This window comes from Taudactylus pleione, unplaced genomic scaffold (assembly GCF_031769625.1).
Source record: "Taudactylus pleione unplaced genomic scaffold, aTauple2 ptg000238l, whole genome shotgun sequence".
In the NCBI taxonomy this organism is placed as follows: domain Eukaryota; kingdom Metazoa; phylum Chordata; class Amphibia; order Anura; family Myobatrachidae; genus Taudactylus; species Taudactylus pleione.
Window position 1 is genome coordinate 6,991,737 of NW_028284640.1, and position 22,405 is coordinate 7,014,141.

At 42.5% G+C, this 22,405-nt stretch overlaps 1 protein-coding gene across 2 annotated transcripts in view; it reads left to right on the forward strand.

The window, feature by feature from the left end:
- The window catches only part of EIPR1 (EARP complex and GARP complex interacting protein 1), a 280,792-nt gene that overhangs the window by 197,372 nt on the left and 61,015 nt on the right, over positions 1-22,405 (forward strand). The gene's annotated exons all lie outside the window — the stretch shown is intronic.

A 22,405-nucleotide genomic window follows, 5' to 3' on the forward strand; every position in this document is an offset into this window, starting at 1 on the left:
CAGGGGGGGCCACACACCGCACACACTGCACCCATATTATTTTCGACTTACGTGCCCGTGTTCCCACGTCGGGTGTCTGCACTGCTTAGAACACCGAAAAATGGCCGCCGCGGCCATCTGCGCATGTGCAATAGACTCCGGGCACACACTAGTGCCCGGAGTCTACTAAGGCTCCGGTGGCTGGCTAGCCGTGTCAGTCGGCTGCCGGCCACGGGGGAGAGGGGAGGGGGCCCGCACGGGGAGTGCACACGGGCCCCCTCCTCTCTTAAGACGCCCCTGGTGGAGCCTCAGCATCCAGAGCAAGTGCAAGTTACGGCACCGCCCACCATGGCTCTATAGGACAAGATATATTAAAATAAGATTTTGATCACCTCCCATCCTTAGATGCGTTGTCATAGTAAAAAAACAAAACACATTGGTCCCCACAGGAAAAAAATAACATCAGTGTGGTTGTGCTATGGGACGCTTACTATTAACAGTATAAAGGATTATATGAGCTTTGTAGAGGATGATCATCTATACTAATATTACAAGAACTTTGTGTCTGTTCCAAGTTGGCGCAAAAACTGATTTTCATGAAAACTGAATAATTTTGTAGTGGAAACTCCTAGAAATAACCTGCACTTTATTTCATCTTGATCCTTCAAGTTAAAGTTGAGCGATAACAAAAAGGAGTTATTGACATCATCACTGTAAGATCTAGGTGTGACACCATGCACGCAGCCGGTAAGGGCTGCGGGGAGAGGTGCTTTGGGCTGGCGGTCACTTGAATGGGGAAGGCTACATAGCAGTCTGTGCACAGGGCACACAGTAACACTGGTGTGTGTGGTGGGTGAAGGCACTGCTGCCACCAGTCTGTATAGCGCTGCTGGTCACGTGGGCCACTGCCTCAACAGGTCCCTATGCAAAGCAATGCAACTAGAACACCTCAAATAAAAAAATGTTGGCAGAAATGATTTCATCGTGGATGAAGCCGCTGGCAACCGCTAGTTCTCTAATAAACGTTGACAATCCCAAGGAAAAACAAAAAATATGCTTAATACATGATCACCAGATGAATGTTAGGGGGATTTTTTCAGTACATGAAAGAAATCTTTGGTGGCAGTTTCTCATGCATTTTTCAAAGACAAAACAAAACTTTGCAGAGGTGAAGACAGATTGGAATAAAATTAGCAATTTATAGCAGTCTAACTGTGAAATGAGCGAAACGCGTTTCCCCAGAGATGGAGAGGCAGTCAGCTGGTGACAGTCGCTGCAGCAGCATAATGCTATATTACACGTATCTAAGTGCGAGCTGGAGGAAAAACTCTGCACAGTCATTGAATCCGCTGTTAGTCCTCTGTTAAGTTTTGCCTTAGGTAAAAATAAGCAGCAGACTAGTGATGATGTGTAGTGTTAGGGTGGTGAAAGAAGCACCAGGTTCAAATGTCATTTTGGGTGAGGTCGGACACAATAAAACAACAAGATAAAAAACACTATATATGTTAGATGAGGAGAATTGTGCGCAGTCGTCATCCATTAGTGACAGCCGGCGGTCTCTATGTCCCGTCGCGGCTCTGCCGGGAGGCTTGACCTCTGACATGCGCTACTGTGCATGCTTGCCATCTCTGTGCATCTTTTCTGTGTCCATGTTATGAGGATGTGCCCTGGGACTCTCCCCAGTGTTACAGCCATACACGGTGTCCCAAGGTACCCTGTACCACCCTGCACCATCACCACGTCACACATCACTAGAGTGTATGCACCATTTCCACCTGGTGCACTACAACACCCATGATACCCAGTTGCTCCAGACTGGATCCAGTACCTAGTTATATTGTACTTGCTTTATCCCTGTGTCTACAGCCACCTGTATTTCTGCTTGGTTAATAAACCTAAGGGTTGGTTATGCTGTTTCTTATGCTAACCGCCACTAGCACTGTTACTGTGCATTTCACCAATCCACAACACACCACCGATACACCCAGTGCTCAGAGTATTGTTAAGAGCCACAGCCCTGCTAATATCTTATGGACCCAGTGTCCTAACCCTGGTCATTCTGCTACCAATATATACACTTTATTTTCCTAGTCTTTAAAAACAATATGTATATATGTTACCATATATAGATCCTGATGAGACCAAGGAGACTCACTCCCTCATTGTCAGAGTAATCTGAATCTTATGATAACTTGTGTACCATTTATTATTTATTATTAACCGTTACTTATATAGCGCAGCAAATTCCGTTGCGCTTTACAATTTGAATCAACATTAACATTTTACTGGGTTGTAAAAGACAGACAAACAGACAGTCATAGGTAAAAGACATACATTAAGGTAAGAGGGCCCTGCTCGCAAGCTTACAAACTCTAGGGAAATAGGTGTTGATACACAAGGATAGGTGACATTTACTATTCGCTCCAGGAAAGCCTTGATCTTTAAATACAGATATTTAGTAGACTACTGTGGTAGCAAGCGAAGTAACTGCAATAAGTGTCCCTCAGCTGCCAGGCCCTGCTCCCCCCCTGCCATCTTTTTAGAGGAGCCAGCGGGCAGCTCAGTGAACTCCCTGATGTGTGAATGCTGGCATCACAAGACATTTGAAGCTCCATTGCATTCTGGGAAGGGGCCTTGTGATTCTATTAGACACGGGCCTTTAGCTTCGGGTTAAGCGCCTGGAGTTATTTGTTTATATCCTGCAGGAAATTCTGCAAATAATATAATTCCCCCCCCCCCCCCCCCCCCCCCTCCCCAAGGGGTCCAAAATGCTGAGAGGTGACAGGAAGTCTGATGTTCCCTTTTTTTGTGAGCAGGAAGTGTCCCTACATCCAGTCAGCCAGCAGCTGACTGTAATAGAGATACACAGCTGCTTTGGAAAGGGTTTTATGCAGCATGCCAGTTGGGTTTACAGAAGTCAAGCCAGAGGAACAACGGTAGCATAGTGGGATTTAAGTCAGAGATAAAGCCGGGTGCTGGAGTGTGAAGACCTATGATAGATAGGATTTTTAATTGATTACGGAATTTGATACGTACCCATCTACGAGATTGGAATAGCTCAGTGACAGATACGGAATGAAGGGATGAGTTTGTAACACTTTCTGCTGTGTTTAGAATGGGGAGAGTCGAGATTCGGGAAAGCCAAATGAAGGAGGTTACAGTAAATGAGATGGGAAAATGCCGAAGCTTGGCAGTGCAGATACATAGGAGAGGCCAAATTTTAGCAACGTTACTGAACAGGAAATGGAGAGCTGACACTGCTGCTTGTATGTGCTGAGAAGTAACCTGTTATTACACCAAACATGAGGCACACAATGAGTTACTGACTGTGATAGAGGTTTGCTGACTGAGGTGTGGGGGGAAAGGTGAGCACTTGTGTTAGGAATTACTGATTTCTAGCTGTCTGTTATCTTCATTGAAGCTTCAGTCTAGTGCAGTGGTTCACTAACTGGGTTCATCAAGGTGCTCTAACAGTCCAGGATTTAAGGATAACCAATCTTAAGCACATATCACTTAACTAGTACCTCAGTCAGTTTGATTATACCATCTGAGCACAGGAATAGATATTCTTAAAATCTGGGCTGTTAGCTGGGCTAGGTTTACAATAAAGTGGATGTGACTAACGTTCCAGGCCTCCACCTAAAAATAGGCCCAACATGATAACAGCATGATTATGATCAACACCCAACTGGCCATACGGTCAGCCATAAATCCTACCTATTAAAATTGGCTAATTTCCTCACAAAATGATGCAATTGTTTTTACTTTTATTTTTTTACGGAGACAGTGGGGTTGATAGTGTAGGGGCTGTACATGCCCACACGGCACTGGCCACACCCACACAGCACTGGCCACACCCACACAGCACTGGTCACACCTCCTCCACTTCTCACAATAGACCTTTGATCATTTGCAGCCCTAGGCTCATATTGACCTTAATCTGGCCCTGACCTTTAGGTTTCCAAGTTTGGTTAACCATAATCTATTGATTTGCTTCTGAAATGCAGGTTATAGATGGTGTTTGTTCTTGGAAATGGAGACCGCAGCTGTATCCCTATGGCTGTAATGTTTAGATTGAAGGACCATACAATAAGACAATGCTAGATTTATATCCCCTGTAATGAATAGCATACATTTTATGAATAGATTAAGTGTTGCTTTTTGTATATAGTTTGGTTTATGTAGGATATTGCTAAATGTGTTTTGGAGGAAAGAGGAAAGTTCGAGCTTCTGATAAATGAATGATGGTGGGTTACATTTTTAGTTGGCTGGGACTTGCAGAAGAGTTTAAAATATATACAAAGTCAGAAGATTTTCAAACCGCCACATACAACCTTTAAAATGACCTTGGGGAACGTATTCAATCCAAAACAGCACGAAGCCAAATGTAAGCTTGTAGGTCTCCTAAAATAAACGAGTTTGTTTGTTTTAAAAAAGAAATAAAAAAAATGTAATGACAGCATCCAGTGAATTGGACACGAGTTAAAAACCCAAGGACAAGACATCTAGAAATCTGTTTGGAAGTCTTTAAACAACACAAAGGTAGCTGGATCAACATTTACATTTGAATACAGTTTCAAATATTATATTCACTGCATCCATATAATTTTCTTGGTTAATATTTTTCCACGTTACCGTTGAGAAAATAAACTGTAATCCATAAAAACACACTAATCCTATTTTTATTTTCTCCTTATATTTGTGAATATTTACAGCATTATTTAATGTGTGATCTATGACTCTTTTTTTATTGTTTTCTTCCTTTTTTTTTTTATTGAGTTTTAACACACAGAACAAGAAAAACGTTTCAACACAATAAGATGAATTAAGGTTACATGAATACAGACAAGGCCGCAACTAGGGGTGTGCGAGCAGGGCCCTGGGGTGGCACCGTCGCTGACCCACGATACCTGCATGTGGCTTGGAACGGCACCCTGTAGCCAGGAGAGCAGCTACAGAGCTTCCAAGGGACACTCCAGGCAGGCACCCTGCAGCCTGTGGAGCTGTTTGAACGCTCCGGGCCGTGCTCCACTTCCTAAAGCCGGCGCCCCCGCCCCTAGGGGTACAGTCATGACGTCAGAGATTTAAGGGACAGGGCGCACTGCCACCCTGTTACAACGCTGAATACAGGCATATACAAGGGATGGAGGGGAAGTGTTATATGAAACCTAATGATGGTATTAACAAAAGTTCTCTACAATGATAGGTCGTTCTAACAAAGATGTTTAAGATCTAATCACCAAAATATACCAGGTAGTGTAACGTTATTAATTTAAATTCTAGTTCTGCTGAAATACTTATTCCATTTCTCCAGTCCACTTCTGATTTTACAATCTAATTGAAAATCCATAGAGGTAAAAATAAAATTATAAGGGGTATAGGTGACCATATTCACAAAACATACCGTACCTGCAGGAATAGGTCTTACTTACTGTAGAAGCAACTTTAAGAAGGGCTATAATGATCCCAGTTACCCATAGTATATGGGTCTATCCCAGTTCCAGTACATGGTAGTTTTTCTAACATGTACATCATATATGTAGTAGCAAAATACAGAGATCAGGAACCTGATTCTGAGCCGCACGCAGCAGCGTCTATTTGGCGGTTGCCCATGTACGACTTTATACTAATTACCCAATACAAGCTCCTTCCATCGTGTGCAACCGCCTGTGCAGGGTCTGAGATGTCCACATTTAGAGTCCACGTAGGCTGTAATACTAATTGCTGCGTCCTTCTACGTCACCACCGGCCACACCATGGAAACTTGCACCAACCCTATGGCCTGCTATGCCTGTGATTGTGCGTCTTTGAACGCAGCCCCTTGCACTGGCACGCCCACGATACTCCCATTACATGCCCACTGAACGGATCATTTTTTTGCACGCACTTCTAGTTACTGCCCAGGAATGCCCCCTCACTTTTCCACAACATGTCTGATACTGTCCGTCTCGATCACAACAGCGTCACTGTGCGTACACACTATAACCTATGCGCTATACGAGTCTTTAGAAAAATTTGCACTTGCGCAGTTGTACAAAAAATTGCTCAAAAATGTCATCATCGTCATTACGTGCGGCTCTGAATAAGGCTCTAGGCAGGGCCGGCAACAGATATTCTTGGGGCCCCCAAATACATGTTAAAAAATGACCGTAACATAGTTACTTACCTTCATGCTGAGTCTGTGTGAATGTGCTGAGTCTGTGTGAATGTGCTGAGTCTGTGTGAATGTGCTGAGTCTGTGTGAATGTGCTGAGTCTGTGTGAATGGTCAGTCATGATGCTTGGCTCTCTCCCTCTTACACTATTCAGCTGGGCCACTAAGGAGGAGGATATGGAGTGGGGGGGGAGGGGTTGGGGGTCCGCAAGGGGGGCAGACTGTCAGATGTACTAAGGGGAGTTGAACAACAGGGGAGGAAGCTGGTGGGAAAAGAGAGGAACAGGAAGCAGGAGGGGTGAAAACTGATTAGTGCTGGAGCTGGATGCAGGTGGATGCAGGCCCGTTTTTTCATTTTTTTACTGTCCCTAATCCTCGGGGCCCATCTGCCCCACGGGGCCCTGTACAGGTGTCCCCTGGCTCCAGGTGCTGACTTGGGCACTGTAATACTCACAATGTCATATAAAATAAAACAAGCATATTATAATATGAATCCAAAAAATTCTTTACTTCACTGAGGTTTTGCACTGGGTTGGACACTTCCTCAAAACACACCTGTGGTTTAAGGGAAGATCATTTGAAACCCAGAGAGAACCAAATACACGTGTCCTCATACACCTAGGGGTAAATTTACTAAAGTGAGAGTTTTTAGAAGTGAGTTTTAGAAGTGATGTTGCCCATAGCAACCAATCAGATTCTACTTAACATTTAACTAGCACCTCCTAGAAGATAATAGCTAGAATCTGATTGGTTGCTATGGGCAACATCACTTTTAAAACTCACTTCTAAAAACTCTCACATTAGTAAATTTACCCCCTAGACTCAATACGCCAGGCAGTGCAAGTGAGCCACGCAGAGTGGTGCAGTGTAGCGACTTTGTTCTTGAAATTTGCATCTTATTCACACTGCAAACAAAGCAAAACACCACTCCGTCTATACCAGAGACGCCGGGCTGTGACTTTAACCGCACAAGTATTAGTTTTAAATATGTACAAAGTCACAGAGAAACCGCAACGGAACTTGGCTTAAAAAATAGCCACGCCCGCTGCATTGTAGCACTACGTATACAGATTCAGACTCAGTCGCACACAGATGTGCAGATGTTACATATCATATTAATACGTGCAGTTTTGTTACGCGGCTTTGTAGCATTCAATTATTTAATTTGTGTGACTTTTATTGCATCACATTGCGACTATATTGAGCGAAAAATCAGCAAAAAAGCTATTTGTCCTCATACACAAGTGCTGTAGTTGTGCCAAACAGCCCTTCTTGCGCGCCAGGTTCCATGCGACTTGGCTTGCACCAATTGTCTTTTTCGCTCGAGTGTGCATCTTAGTGGCAACGCAATGTGACAAAACTGCTTCACGAGACTGCACTGATTAATTTGATATGCAACACTTGTACATCTGTGTGTGACCTATTTACTAAGCCTCGAATGGAGATAAAGTGAATGAAGATAAGGTACCAGCCAATGTCGAGGGCTACGTTTGAAAAATGACAGTTAGGAGCTGATTGGCTGGTACTTTATCTCCGTTGACTGTATCTCCATCCAAGGCTTAGTAAATAGACCCCTGAGTTTGAATCTGTATACGAATGGCTATGACCGCAGCTTATTTTCCACACCATGTTCCATCGCTTGGTGAAGATGTATGAGGAAACATCTGTAATGTTTTATAACCATTTTGTTAGTGAGCAAGACAAATGAAAGCTATCTGCATGGTCTATTTCACCAGTGAGACATAAAGAACTAATTTCAAAAAGTATATTTTTGACAGACTTTCAGCTTGTTTATATGCTGTTTTAGTTATAGTTAATAAAAACAGGTAAAAAGTGGTGGACACTGAGTGAACATGTCAGCTAGCAGAGGGAGTCGCAGAGCACTTCTGTGTAAAGTGCACAAGTTATTTACATACATTGTAGGCAGCCATATTTGTACCTCATGATCATTAATGTCACTGCTTACTAGCAAATAGGCAGCCATTTTGTTACGACAGAGGGCCTGATTCAGAGTTGGGAATAGAGACAGATATCTCTCTCAACTGATCATCTTGGTGAAACCATGCTGCACTGCAGGTGGGGCAGATTTAAAATGTGCAGAGAGATTTAGATTTGGGAGGAGTGTTTCCAAACTGACATCTAAATTGTAGAGTAATAATAAAGCTGTGCAGTATTTGTGGACTACATGCAAAAGCAGCCAGTATTTACCCTAAATGCAAAAAATGTATGTATTTACACCCCTTGCATTGCAATATGGTTTGTTCAGGTTTACAGTTGAGAGAGATATCTCACTATATTCCCAACTCTGAATCAGGCCCAGAGTACCATGGTCACTTTAATGAATATAAGCACAGGATTACTATGGTAAATTACAAATTACAATGAAATGCTAGGTAGACTGCTAAGATGTCAGTGGTTAAGATCAGCAGCCATTTTGAGTTCTGAACCGATAATAATCAGAATACACATCCTCTGGGAACCAGTGATGAATTCCATGAATACAGTATTTCTGGAAGATTTATTTAACACTTGTAAACACAAGTTGTTTTTAATTTATTTTCTTGGAGTATGTGGAGGAAAAACAAAATCTAATTTCAATTAGTGGCGATCTTGACGTAACAACAGAATTCACAGTATATCCAAGTCACCTGCTTGTTACTCACATAAGATATTGCTATTATTACTTACCGGCGAAATGGAATGACGTGCCAAATTAAAATTATTTCCTATTTATTTTTCTTGGTTATCATAACGCCTGGTACAACAAAAGAATAAATAGGCTGACAGTTAGAACATTACTACCGAGATCCCTGTCGGACAAATAGCTTTCACAAATGACATGTAGATCACGGCTCTGGAATCATACTCATTATACGTTGTGTCTTGTGTTAGATTCCCATCCGCTAACCCATCTCCTCCTGGACACATTTACAACTCAGACGTCTAGTAATGAAGAGGGTGGGCTGTGTCAGAGCAAGCTGCATTTAATTAAGGCACAATGAATGCACTGCAAGCTAAATCCATTTAAACTAATGTCACATTATGTCAATTTACTTGATGAGGCATAGCAATCCTTCTTCATAATGGCAGGTTGCAATGCTGCTCTGTATTATTAATGATAGACTGCAAATCATCAGTGTACCTTATGGAGAGAAGGTTCTGGCTGGCACTGTACCGTTCAGGGAGGAGAGTTTGGATGTGGGCATACGCCGTGCATGGTATTGAAGGAAAATTTGTGCCTAGTAGATTGCCCAAGAACGGTTCAACCTTGTGAAAACATTACCCACACAACTCTGCCAGGATCAGTGGATGCATGGGCTATCTGCCGTATGGGATTTGTGTACATAAATCACTGTGGCTTGTTCTCTTTTTTTGCCAGCCATTCTTCCTGTTTTTTGGGGGGGTTTTTTCTCTCCACCTACTTTGCAGTTATAAGCATTATTATGCACCGGCATATTGTGCGGCAGTTTACAATCAGGGCGATATAGTATAAGAGCATACATTGGAACTGCAGTTTAATGAGCCCTGCGAGCTGGGGTTTCCAGACTCAAGTATACATGAATATATGCAATTCCCATTCCTCCATCTCTACAATTTATCTACAATTTAAAAGACCTTTCCACTTTGTTTAAAATGTTCTATAAATGCCCTCAGCGCTCTTTATCATAGAAGCCGATTGTCCCTAATTCCAGGGACGGTACCAGGTTTTAAAAGTTTTTCACTAGAAAGTTTGAACCAAATAAATGTGCTTTATTTCAGTATTGCTAAATAAACATTGATGTAGATTTCCCTATCCTTATTCTCAGCAATTTATAGGTTAATATTTATCGTTTAGGAGTATTTCAAGTGACAAACAATGGACATCATGATCGAGGTCAGTAGAAGTATCTGAGTGTGGATTGTAGTACAGGAATGCTGCCCAAACAGCACTGTGCCTGATGTGCTAGATGTTCCGCAGCAGATTCCCTAGAAATAATTTAAATGCTAACAAGTCGGCTTTAATAGATGTTTGGTCGAGTCCTTCCTGTGCACTGACTGTAGGGACCCGTGATGAAATTGGGCCAGTCACAATCTGCAGATCAGACTGTAACGCTTTGTACCAACACCCCATTGTTTTATAGTTTCTTCCTGATAGTGAGATGTGACAGGCCCGTCACCAATAGTTATCACATTGGTACAGTCACATCTCACTGCCTGTCGTATGGCACTTAAAAATATATCTAGATATAAGTGTGTTGTAAGATATCTCACAACATGAAACATTATAATTTCCTGTATATGGTGTGTGTATATACAATAGTGGCAGGACTGATCACTCCTTTTAAAATGATTATGTATCTTAAACTATATAAGTAGAATTTATTTTCAGTGTATATCATTTTATATATGAAGCAGCCATTATGGAGGGTATTAGAATGCTGTCTATCCTTTTTCTGTTTTTTTTTTTTTTCTTAACTCCAATCCTCAAATAATTCCAACAGGTCATGTTTTCTAACATCAAAATAGATGAACTCATCTGTGCATGATGGAAGAAATCCAGAAAACATGTTGGGAGTACCGAGTACAGTACTTGAGGATTGGCGACAACTGCTCTAGGAATTAGTTTCAGAACTGAGACGTCAGTCAACTAAATCTATCAATCAACTAGTAATAAACTAAGACGGGCATTTCATCAGTCTTTTCATTGGTTCTACTTCCTAGTGAATTGCTTGGCTGCATCATTGTGAATATTGAATAGTGCAGTATTCACTGGCTACAGTGTAATGGCAGTCTGTTTCAGTACTTAGTAATGTTATGAAAATACTGAAGGTGCCTACACACTAGGCGATGTGGTCATGATGCGATATTGTGTCCGATTTCCCTTGAACTCTCCCCAGCAGCTCCCCGGCTCTCCAGGACACGATATGGTGCTAAAAAAGTGTCCAATCTGACTTAAGATCTATCGTGCACAAAATTATCTATTGCACCACATCGTGTCCGAGATTAGCAGATCTTACCTGCAGCAGGCAAGATCTGAAGATGCGATGTACGACCAGCGGGTACGCACATTGGCATCGTGATTATAAGTGGACACTCACTATTTGGACATATTTTACACGATTTGTCGTTCCGATGCATCGAAATCGGGTGAATCGTGTAAGATATCGCCTAGTGAGTAGGCACCTTAATTCATCCATTGTGAAGATGCATCTTCTAACACCAGAGGGAGATTGTTATAAAAACAGTTCTATACAGGCTCACAGACTGTCAGGAAGTTGCAACTAGTATATGACCACGTGAATGCCAAAAAGTCTAGAGAAAAAGTTATAGGGCCAAATGTAATAGGTAGTCAGTTTTAGTAACAGTACAAACTCGCACTTTCTCGCACTTTTAAAAAGTGCGAGTTTGTACTGAAACTCGCAAATTCAATAGCCTGCAAACTTTTCAGCTCGAGGCTACTGCATTTGCAATTGCAGGCGAGTTTAGGACTATGTAAACTGACACCTTTTAATGTGAGTAGCATTAAAAGGTGCGAGTTTTAGAGAAGCCATCACAGATCAGTGAGATCCGTGATGGCTTCTGTGTGTGTTAAAAAAAAAAAAACGTGCACCCCCTCCCCAAAAGCATAACCAGCCCCAGGCTTTATAAAGCCTGTTCTGGTTCTAAAAATACAGGGGCCAAAATGCGTAGGGGGCCCCTGTATATTAAGAACCAGCACAGGGCTTTGTTGAGCTGGTCCTGGTTCTGGAAAATCAGGGGACAAAACGAGTAGGGGTCCCCTGAAAATTCCTGAACCAGCACCGAACTCTTTCTAGCAGGGGGATAATGCCACAGCCAGGGAAAACCTTTCACCGGTTTCCCCGGCCAAAGCATTATCCCTGACTGCTAGTCAGTCCAGGCCGGGGATCCCTGGGGAGTTGGGTACCCCCCCAATAAAGGGGTACCCCTCTCCAGGGCACCCCAGGCCTAGACTGTTAGCCCGGGGCTATCCCCGGCACCCTAGGGCGGTGGGTGCCGGGTTGATAGTGTAAAGTGAAAGTGTAAAATTAAATTTACCATATTGTCTTTATTTGTAGAACCACAAGTACCAGCAAGCCTCCCCTGCATGCTGGTATTTGGAGAACCACAAATACCAGCATGCGGGGCATTACGGGCCCGCTGACACTTGTAGTTCCACATCTAAAGAAATACGTAAATAAACAAACTTACACCGTGAAAGTATAATTTTAATAAAACATACATGCACTCTCACACTCACACATACTCACCTAGTATCCAAAGTAATCCATAGGGGTGTACCTGAAAAAAAAAAATCCATACTCACTTCTCCTATGCGTAGATCACGTCCTCTTCTCCAAGTAGGCAATCCAGGGGTTAAAATAAAAAACCGAAAAAAAAACCCTTTCACTTTACACTATCAACCCAGCACCCACCGCCCTAGGGTGCCGGGGATAGCCCCGGGCTATCAGTCTAGGCCTGGGGTGCCCTGGAGAGGGGTACCCCTTTATTGGGGGGGTACCCAACTCCCCAGGGATCCCCGGCCTGGACTGACTAGCAGTCAGGGATAATGCTTTGGCCGGGGAAACCGGTGAAAGGTTTTCCCTGGCTGTGGCATTATCCCCCTGCTAGAAAGAGTTCGGTGCTGGTTCAGGAATTTTCAGGGGACCCCTACTCGTTTTGTCCCATGATTTTCCAGAACCAGGACCAGCTCAACAAAGCCCTGTGCTGGTTCTTAATATACAGGGGCCCCCTACGCATTTTGGCCTCTGTATTTTTAGAACCAGAACAGGCTTTATAAAGCCCGGGGCTGGTTATGCTTTTGGGGAGGGGGTGCACGTCATTTTTTTTTATTTTATAACATTTAACATAAGTACACACAGAAACATGTACATATCTCATGGATATGTGCATGTTTCTGTGATAATCTGAGCTGCTCAGGATGTACTCGCTAGCCTGAAGCAGGTCTATTATTTGGGGACTTTTGGTAATCTTTTTTTTGTGAGTCTGAAACAGACACTCTATTACATTGGGCGAGTTGATTGTTTTCAATGTGAAAACATCTGGATGCGAGTTTGAGAATGGAGAGTTTTAGTAACTCTGAAAAATGCGAGTTTTAGTGAACAGACAGCCTATTACATTGGAGAGTTGTGAAAAATTGCGAGTTTAGCACCAAACTCGCAATTTACCAAAACAGACTACCTATTACATTTGGCCCATAGTCTAGAGAAAAAGTTCTGCAAAAGACGTCATTTTGCCATGCAAATCTGTAAATGAGACCCAGAGCGTGCACAGCAGTTATGACATACTAACACGGGGAAAGCTGCTCCTGCCCTGCATTGCTTTTGTGCATTGCTATGTAAATTATCAGTGTTCTTTAGGGATGTAGTATGATCAGTGGGCCTGATTCAGACCCGCTCGCAAGCGCATAGCCCTCGCATGCGGGTCGATGGTGGGCCAGTGCGCACGCGAGCCCCGGAGCGAGCGCAAAAAGCACTAGCTCCTATGCTTGCAACAAATGGGGCGGCTGTTGATGTTCATCGACAGCTAGCCCCGTTTTGTAGGTGGGGAGGGGGGGTGGCTGGGCAAATGGAGGCGTTCCTGCAGGAACGCCAGCCGTTTGTGGGCGGCCCTACTGACATCACTCGTAATGTCAGTAGGTGGACTTCCTGCTCTATTAGAGCAGAAAGTCAACTGGGGTTTGCGGCCACGAGACCCTACCGTAAGGGTCTCGTCGCAGTCGCGATGGTCTTGACTATCGCGACCATCACCTGGCCGCTCGCATAAGCTGTGGGTGGTCACCAGGAGGCCGCAACTTAAAAAACAAGCGCACGTCCTGATTCAGAGCGAGCGCTCGCTTTTTGCGAGCGGCTCTGAATCAGGCCCAGTGTTCGTTGTAGTAAATGCTTTGTCAGTGACCCTGTTCCCGAATCTTGATGACCAGAGACAGACCCAGGAGGATTCACTGTATGTCAGGCGGCTCAATAAGTGTTAGTGTACACAGACTGCTCCTTCACCTTATAGATTAATGATCCCCAAAGTACTGTGAATGCAGCGCAAAGCAATGTGGGTTAGTGGGATGAATGCATCCTAAATAATGCAGTAATGAAGACTGCTGTCTCTAGCTGCACCACATTCTGGAGGTATTTAAACTGTGGACAGTTATGCTGTCAGCAGCGTAATGTCAACAGGAGAATACAGATGCATTTAAAGGAAATTTTTTGGAACGCTGTATATGCTATATTCAGTAAGATGCTTTCAGAGACTCTCAGGCAGGGTGTTTATTATATTAGGAAAGCCAAATATTATTGGTGATTAATCCATAGCACACACTGAACTAGACAGACTGTTCTGTTTGCTCAACAAGTCCATAGCTTGTAAGTTTGCGCCCAATTTTTTAATTACATCGGGTATGTGCACTACCGATACCCGCGGTATCCAAGTGGTTGCAGGGTTTTCAGTGTTGAAAACCCAGTGCCATGTAAAAAAAAAACAATTACCTGCCCAGGGTCTGCGGTGGTCTCCGTTGCACCCGGTGGCCTTGTATAATGGTGGGTTTCGTTCTGATTGAAATGAATAGTTCACACACGTGACCATTTGAGTGAGTACAAATGAACACACTTTGTTTACAAGTAACAAACAAACAATTAACATACAAAGTATACAGTATACTCAACTTTTGTCTAGATATTCAGATGATACCAGTAGTTCATCATCTTCAACATAAGTTGTACTTCATCTTCATCTTGGGAGCCCTTGTTTCAACAACGCCCAGGTCATTCAATATACATTGCAGGCACCCTACTGCAGTCTCAGGTCCATGCATGAGCCGAAGAGCCTTTGTCTAGCTCTTGATTTATATACCTTAGTATGGGTGTTGGCTTTCCGGATATTAAGCCCATATTAGTTACAAACTGGGTATCAAGTGATGATACTGGATCAGAACCTCTATATACCCCTGCCTGTACTTACTAAAATCCTACCTATAAACCTCTAAGGATGACGCCAATTTGCGTACGCAGTCATACAGTAAATAAAAGACTCCAGACTTGGAACGTGTGGTTCTGAAGCACAAAGTATTATTCAAGTAAAAAGTACAGTCAGTTACACGCTATTGATCCATACACAATTAGACGCAAAGGAATTATACAGACCCCAAGTACAGTATACATACGCATGCGCTCTGGACCAGATCCCGTCATTCAGAAAGAAAACCTCCGTCAATCAGCATTCAGCAAGAAGACTCAAGACCCAGTGTTTGAGCACACATGTTTATAACCCCCCAGAATAGACAGGTCAATAGAGAAGTTTCTTGCTTATGCCATTGGTTCCCATGGGGGAACCATCTGTTACAGAGCGTTAAACAGGCTGGTTCAAATAGACTCAACCCAGCCTCCAACAACTGGGGGTCTCTGCCCTCCCGCCCCCTAACAGTCATCCTAACAGTTGTTCAGAAAATATACATTTTGTTGCTTGTAGTCTCTGCGGTCCATAAGTTGAGAATGCATGATGCGATCTCCACACCGATAGTACCGGAATTCTGTTGAAAGAGTATGCATCAGTACGAAACCAAACACGGCTTTCTTAGCATGTATAAAACCTTAGTTATCAAATATCTTTATTTCACAGCATTTATACTAACTGAACCAACTTAAATCTTATACTTTAAAGCTTATTAAACCTTATGTGTGAATATGTAATGTGTGAGTATGCGGGGTTTGATATAAGGACGCTAGTTAACTTGGGGCAGATGCGTGCGCATAAAGCTAATAAAACAGCGGTTTCATACAAAGTCCTATGCATTCGCTAATATGCGACTAGTTAACAGCGCAATTGTGCGTATTAATGTGTGTATGATGAATGATGCACTTAAATCTCGCTAAGTGAATATCTAGCAGTGTGACATGCTGAGCCTGATAGTTCCACATGCCCCCTCTGTCAGCAGCCCCACCTGTCCCAGGCTTCAAAAGAAAAACTCTTTATTCTCCCAGTCTCTTGTGTGAATGCAAATAGCCCAGCTACAAGAGACAGACCTAAGATAACACTCTAGTCTTTGAAGTCATTTCATTGCAGGAAGCTTGCTAATGTAAGGTGTGTATTCGAGCCAGGCCACCTGTAGTGAGAGCAGACACTGTCCAGGAAGCTTATCTACACAAGCTAGTTGTCACGTGGCCATTTGCTCTATTCATCTAATGCAATCCAATTTTGCATACTGTAAAGCCATTTCTGAAATATATCCTTTATAATACGTAAAGTCATGAAATAGGCTTTTGGGGAATCGTCGTAACTTATGGCGATGGTCACAGATGCATTCGCATGATGCTAATAGTATTATCCCCACATGTACTAAAGTGTGAGTTTATCTAAAATGGCGCTTAGGCGGCCATTTCGCAAAATGGCGTCGCTGCGATTCAATTTTAAACTGATCTTGTCTCAGCCAATAATCCAGTTTCGACAGTCCACCCTTTGATAGCGAACAACATACTATCACAATCTGCTATTAGAATTTAATTTAGGCTTACAATTACATATTATTTAGTGTTATAATGGGATGGCACAAAGTGGTTCTTAATCCATCAATAATGTGTCTCTGAGTGGGGACATAAAACTACTATTATACGTACACTGCGGATCTTGGAAGATCATGTGAAAGGTGTGGGGATGCACCAGTCTTATAAAAGCAGTCTTAAAGGGGAATTTAGACTTTACATTATCCGAGGTGTTTTAAAAATAACATTTCAATAATACATTTTTATGCATGGCTAAATATAATACATTAAATGATGGTATTTCCTAGCTATGGGTTGTAATGCAGTTCTGTGTTTACCTCGGTATTCATACTGGCCACCATCATGATTTCATTCTTTCGTTTTACTCTATTTTTACATTTTACACACTTCAACACAATAGGAACACACCGGACACATATGCCAATTATTATGATGACAATCAGTATAAGGATTAAGAATTTACCTATGCTGGCGATTACTTCCTGGACCCATTCTCCTAGACCTGAGAACCATTTCACTGGGTTCGGCCATGAAACCCATCCTTCTATCTTTTCCCCTACTTCAGCCACTGAAGCGTTATGGTTCTTACAAAATTCCCATTTTAGCTGCAGAATTTCATCCATCCTCCGGTCTATCACCTCCTTAGGGTCGCTGGTATCATTGGTGACATAGGTGCAACATTTTACTCCAAATTGGGTGGCTAACGTTACGCAATACCCTCCAGTAACAGCAGTTAAATAATTTAACACTAGCCTGTGTTGCACCAGTTCTTTCTTGTACGCTTGCAATTCTCTCCCTGTATACCTGAATGTGTCATCGTACATCTCGGTGATATTATCTATCAATTTAGCAAGGTCCTGAATATATCTAAAATTTAATGTACCCTGAGCAATCCTGGTGGGATCCAGTGCGACTAAAACGTGAAAGCCAGTTGTCTCACTAATTAACTGAGTGGCTTTATGCACGTCACCAGGTATCATATTTCTTTTGCCTCTATGTTCATATTGCGTGTGAAGATATGGTGATTGTGTGTTTTTATGTATACTAAGCATTTCAACATGTGTGAGGGTCATAACTTCTGGAAGTATTCTTCCCAAATAACATAACAATTACAATACTAAAATTGGTCAGACACTCCCCTGATTGGCATTGCACTCCTCCTGACTCCACTCCATCAGCACTGCCATCAGCTCCCATTTCCTCAATCGGTCCTCCATCACAGACACTGAGTATCCCCAAACAGATCATCACGACAAAAACTCTGGAAAGAAAAAGAACTAGGATGACCACAGTAGACCACTCCATTGCTGGAAGCACTGATCTACACATTTCTTTAGCTCATATATCTCACCTTCACCTTTTTAATCCTTCCGGCACAAGCTCGCAATCGACAGGTCCACGTTATCGGCCTTGTATCTCCACCGGTTGGTTAACCTCCCTATAGTGAGTGGGATGGACCCACGTACCTTCCTCGGCCACCCTTTGAGGATGTGGTATCGTCCGATACGGTCCTTTCCACTGATCAGTCAAACAACCTGAGCTAAAAAAAATTTGGATCATAACAAATTCTCCAGGTTTGACACTATGACAGTTTGCATTAGACCTGTTAGTTAATAATACTTTCAATTTCGGTTATTCTCATTCATCTTCGTGAGACCCTGCACAGTAACCTCATTATCATATTTTCACATGAGGCTTCCTGTTTGAACAGTATCTCAAAGGGGGGCAAATAAAGGAAAAGACAGTCTGGGATAATCTTAGTGTTGTTACCCATCACCTTACACATGTTCTTGGAAACGTCACCTGTAAAATAAGTCCCCCTATCATTTTTAATAATTCTAGGGATATAGTATCTGCATACAGGTTCCTGCAATTAAATCTTGTTATTAATAGCTACTGCTCTAAATAATTTAAAATGGCACAACAGTGGGTTATTATTTGTGCGCCTTGCTTTTCTACCGGCTTCTAAAATATATAATGTGATTCACCAATCACAGCAATTCGTACAGTCAAAATATATATATATAAAATTCAAGCGCACAGGTATGTCACAGAAAATATATGAAATCTCAATTTATGTAGCTTGAAATCTTTTAAAATCTTTTAAAACAACCTTTTTTCTTCAATAGTCCATTATTACTTCATTAAGCAATCTTCTTTAAAAGCCAAAGTTTGTTCATTATTTCCACTAATGTCCAGCACCTGAAGTCCAATAAATATTCAATCTTGTGTAGATCTCCCTCTGTGTCTCGTAGCAATTAACATGCAAGACAAAATATGGGGGGACCGTATCTGGTGTAAAATCCTCAATTTATTGGACAACATATAGTAAAACATACATATAAAAATGTGGCAGCGTACCAGAAGCGACCTTTTTAGATTGGATCCAAATTGTGGGAATCCTGAGGCTGATCCAGAAAGGTAGTGCTTATGAGGGGAAGCATTAATACCCCTATTTGCTGATTGACGTGCCTTTCTAAAAATATTTATTGGACTTCAGGTGCTGGACATTAGTGGAAATAATTAACAGACTTTGGCTTTTAAAGAAGATTGCTTAATGAAGTCATAATGGACTATTGAAGAAAAAAGGTTGTTTTAAAAGATTTCAAGCTACATAAATTGAGATTTCATATATTTTCTGTGACATACCTGTGCGCTTGAATTTTATATATATATATATATTTTGACTGCTCTAAATAATGCCTGGGCCACTGGGTTGGATAGTATTCTGAGTAGTCGACCTCAGCCTGGCATGGCTGCCGTTTATCCTTAGCAACCTTGTGTCCTATGAGTGGGAGATAAAGCACAACAGTTTAATATCATTTAAACATGACCTAAAATACAACAATAAATAGTCCACATTTTACATTAGAACAGATACATTGGCAGATTGAAAAGATTGTAAACAGTCATATAAGACCTGGGAGAAGATACTGGGGTTCCCTAGGAACCCATGGGAAACCCGTGTTCATGTGTGGTGTTCTTTACTTTGCAGTACTTATGTGTCCCGCTTGGTTGCAGTTTAAACATGTTTTTGAGCGGGGTGGATGAAAAGATTGTTGTGGGATTTGAGCAAGAGGGAAAGGTGGTGGGTATGGGTAAGGATATGGAGGATAAGGGTATGGTGGGTAGTATGAGGCCTGTGGTTGTGTATGATATGTGGGGTAAGGATGTGTTTGCTGTGGTGTGGGATTGGTGAGGACGTGTAATTGTTCAGGTGTAAGTGTGTGTATAGGTGCATGTGTGTCGGTTGGCTGTGATGTTATTGTCATTCCTTCCAGAGCTTGGATACTGACAGCCATTAGTTTTTCGCTCTGGGTCTCTCTTTTCTTTGTGATATTTTTATCATGTTCTATGGCAGACTCTATGAGGTTATCTATTGTGACTCCCCTCCAGCCAGGTTGTGAGGTCTGAACCCGAGTCTTTAAGTCATCTTTCAGACCGTCCATGAGTACCGTGACTATCATTCCCCTGTGGTGAGTGCTACCTTTATTATCTTCTATCCCAGTTTACTGGGTGATAGCCTGTAGAGCCCGATCGCAATAATCCTCTGCAGATTCACTCTCCTTTTGCTAAATGGTGAAAATTTTGTTCCAGTTAACTACTACTGGAAAATATATACCCAATTGAGTTACAATGCGGGAAATGTTACCTTGGTTTACTTGGTCTGTTAAGGGAACGTTGCCATCCAATACACAATCCTTGATAAATTTTTTCACGTCGATATTGCGTGGCAGACAGGCTCTTAACACCACACGCCAATCTTTATTAGTTGGCTCATGAGAACTACCCAAATTTCTCAAAAATCTTTGACATTTGGCTAGTTCCTTTTTGGATCGGGGAAATCATTTATGATGGAATTTAGTTCTGCTCTTGTCCAGGGACAATGCATTACTACTTCCCTCGTGGGCACTACACCGCTCACGTCTGCATTTCCATTCGGAACAGTTATCGTCCGAATGGGATGTAGACCGGCAGCGCTACTGCCTTTGACCTGGTTACCTGGCTGGGGGTTTAATCTGCTGCTGCTACGTATGGTATGAACAACTTCTTCTAAGGGTGCAGAGGGTGTTAACACTTCCCTTGCTGTTAACGATGGAGATGGCGGCACAGCCGTGATTGTGGTGATGCAGCATCTATCATTTGCACAGCATGGGAAATGGCAGACATTACAATAGGCTCATCATCCACATCATAAACATTTTCTTTTTGGTTGCTTAAGAGAGGGTACAAATTACTTGTTACATTTTTATGGGTATTTTTGGTAACTGTACTTGCACCTCCATCCACATAAGGTGGGGGAGGTGAGCGTGAACTGCTGGCAATACTTTCCACAACACTACCTTGCCGCAAGTGCGCGCCAATTTGCGGCTCGCCCGTATTGCAATTTAGCGCCGCGGATGTATTTTCTGGCAATGCGCTTGCGACGCTAGTTTGCGTCGCTTGCACATTTTTAAGCCACGCATCCCCTTCATGCTGCCACAATTTTAAACATTCACAATATTTGACCTTTTTCTCTCGGGAGCGCATCAAACTGATGTGATCCCGGACATTATCTAATACATCCTTATCAAAACTACCAATTCTGGGAAACGGTCTAACTCTCTTCATCGTCATTTTAAACCATACATCAAAATACCTTATTGCATAAGTACCGTACTTAGTATGCATAATACGACGGGCCGATCCAATCGGAGCTTTCATTAGCAGCACATCATTGTCTAACATCTCTACTGTTTGCGCAGCTCCCATTCTGAGACAAAAGCCTACGCTTTTCAATAAAGATTTAAACTGGTGAAAGACAATCTAGATACTCTCACTTACCTACGGAACAAATTTCTAGATGCCCCCGCTCACCTATTATCTCTTAGCCCACAATCACACCTAGTGCGGCTTAACTACAATGCTCAAATAACCCAACCTTATTATTGAACACTGCAGTCACACTGAGAGCCGGTCCCTAACAAAAATGACAAACCATACACCTGCTCTGTGTACTGAACAGTAAGCTGCTTACCGAGCGGCTAGACTAACCCTTGCACCTAGCCCTTAAGGATCATACGATACCCTTAACTGTCCAACACATACTCACTGTTACACACTTTTTCCTGCGCAGAAAAATAAACGTTAACCCAGATATTGCTAACAATTGATAAATGCAAACCTCAACGGCTTTGTTTAAACACCATGGCAGCACAACCGGAAGTATGTATACGCTATTGTGCGAGCCAGCCACATACAAAATAATGCGACTACCACACAACCGTATAATGACTTTTTAGCTGCGTACGCAAAAGTGCGTCTTTTACTGTGCGCAAAACCGACTCAGCCGCGTACTCAATACTGCGGCACCCCTTTTAAACGTTAGGTTCTATCAACAAAGGAAAACAAACTTTTTCCTTTCTTGTCCCTGGATTCTAGTCAACTTCCTTAGCTCACACGAAAATGGATAGCGATTTTTCAGCACAAAGCGGTTGCAGGAAAACCCTGCATGTGGCCACTCCACCCTTTGCAGAGATATCAATAGCCGTATGTGCCATGTGAGTAGGTAAGTGACTTCACTCGATGAGCCCCCATCTGATACTGGATCAGAACCTCTATATACCCCTGCCTGTACCTTCTAAAATCCTACCTATAAACCTCTAAGGATGACGCCAATTTGCGTACGCAGTTATACAGTAAATAAAAGACTCCAGACTTGGAACGTGTGGTTCCGAAGCACAAAGTATTATTCAAGTAAAAAGTACAGTCAGTTACACGCTATTGATCCATACACAATTAGACGC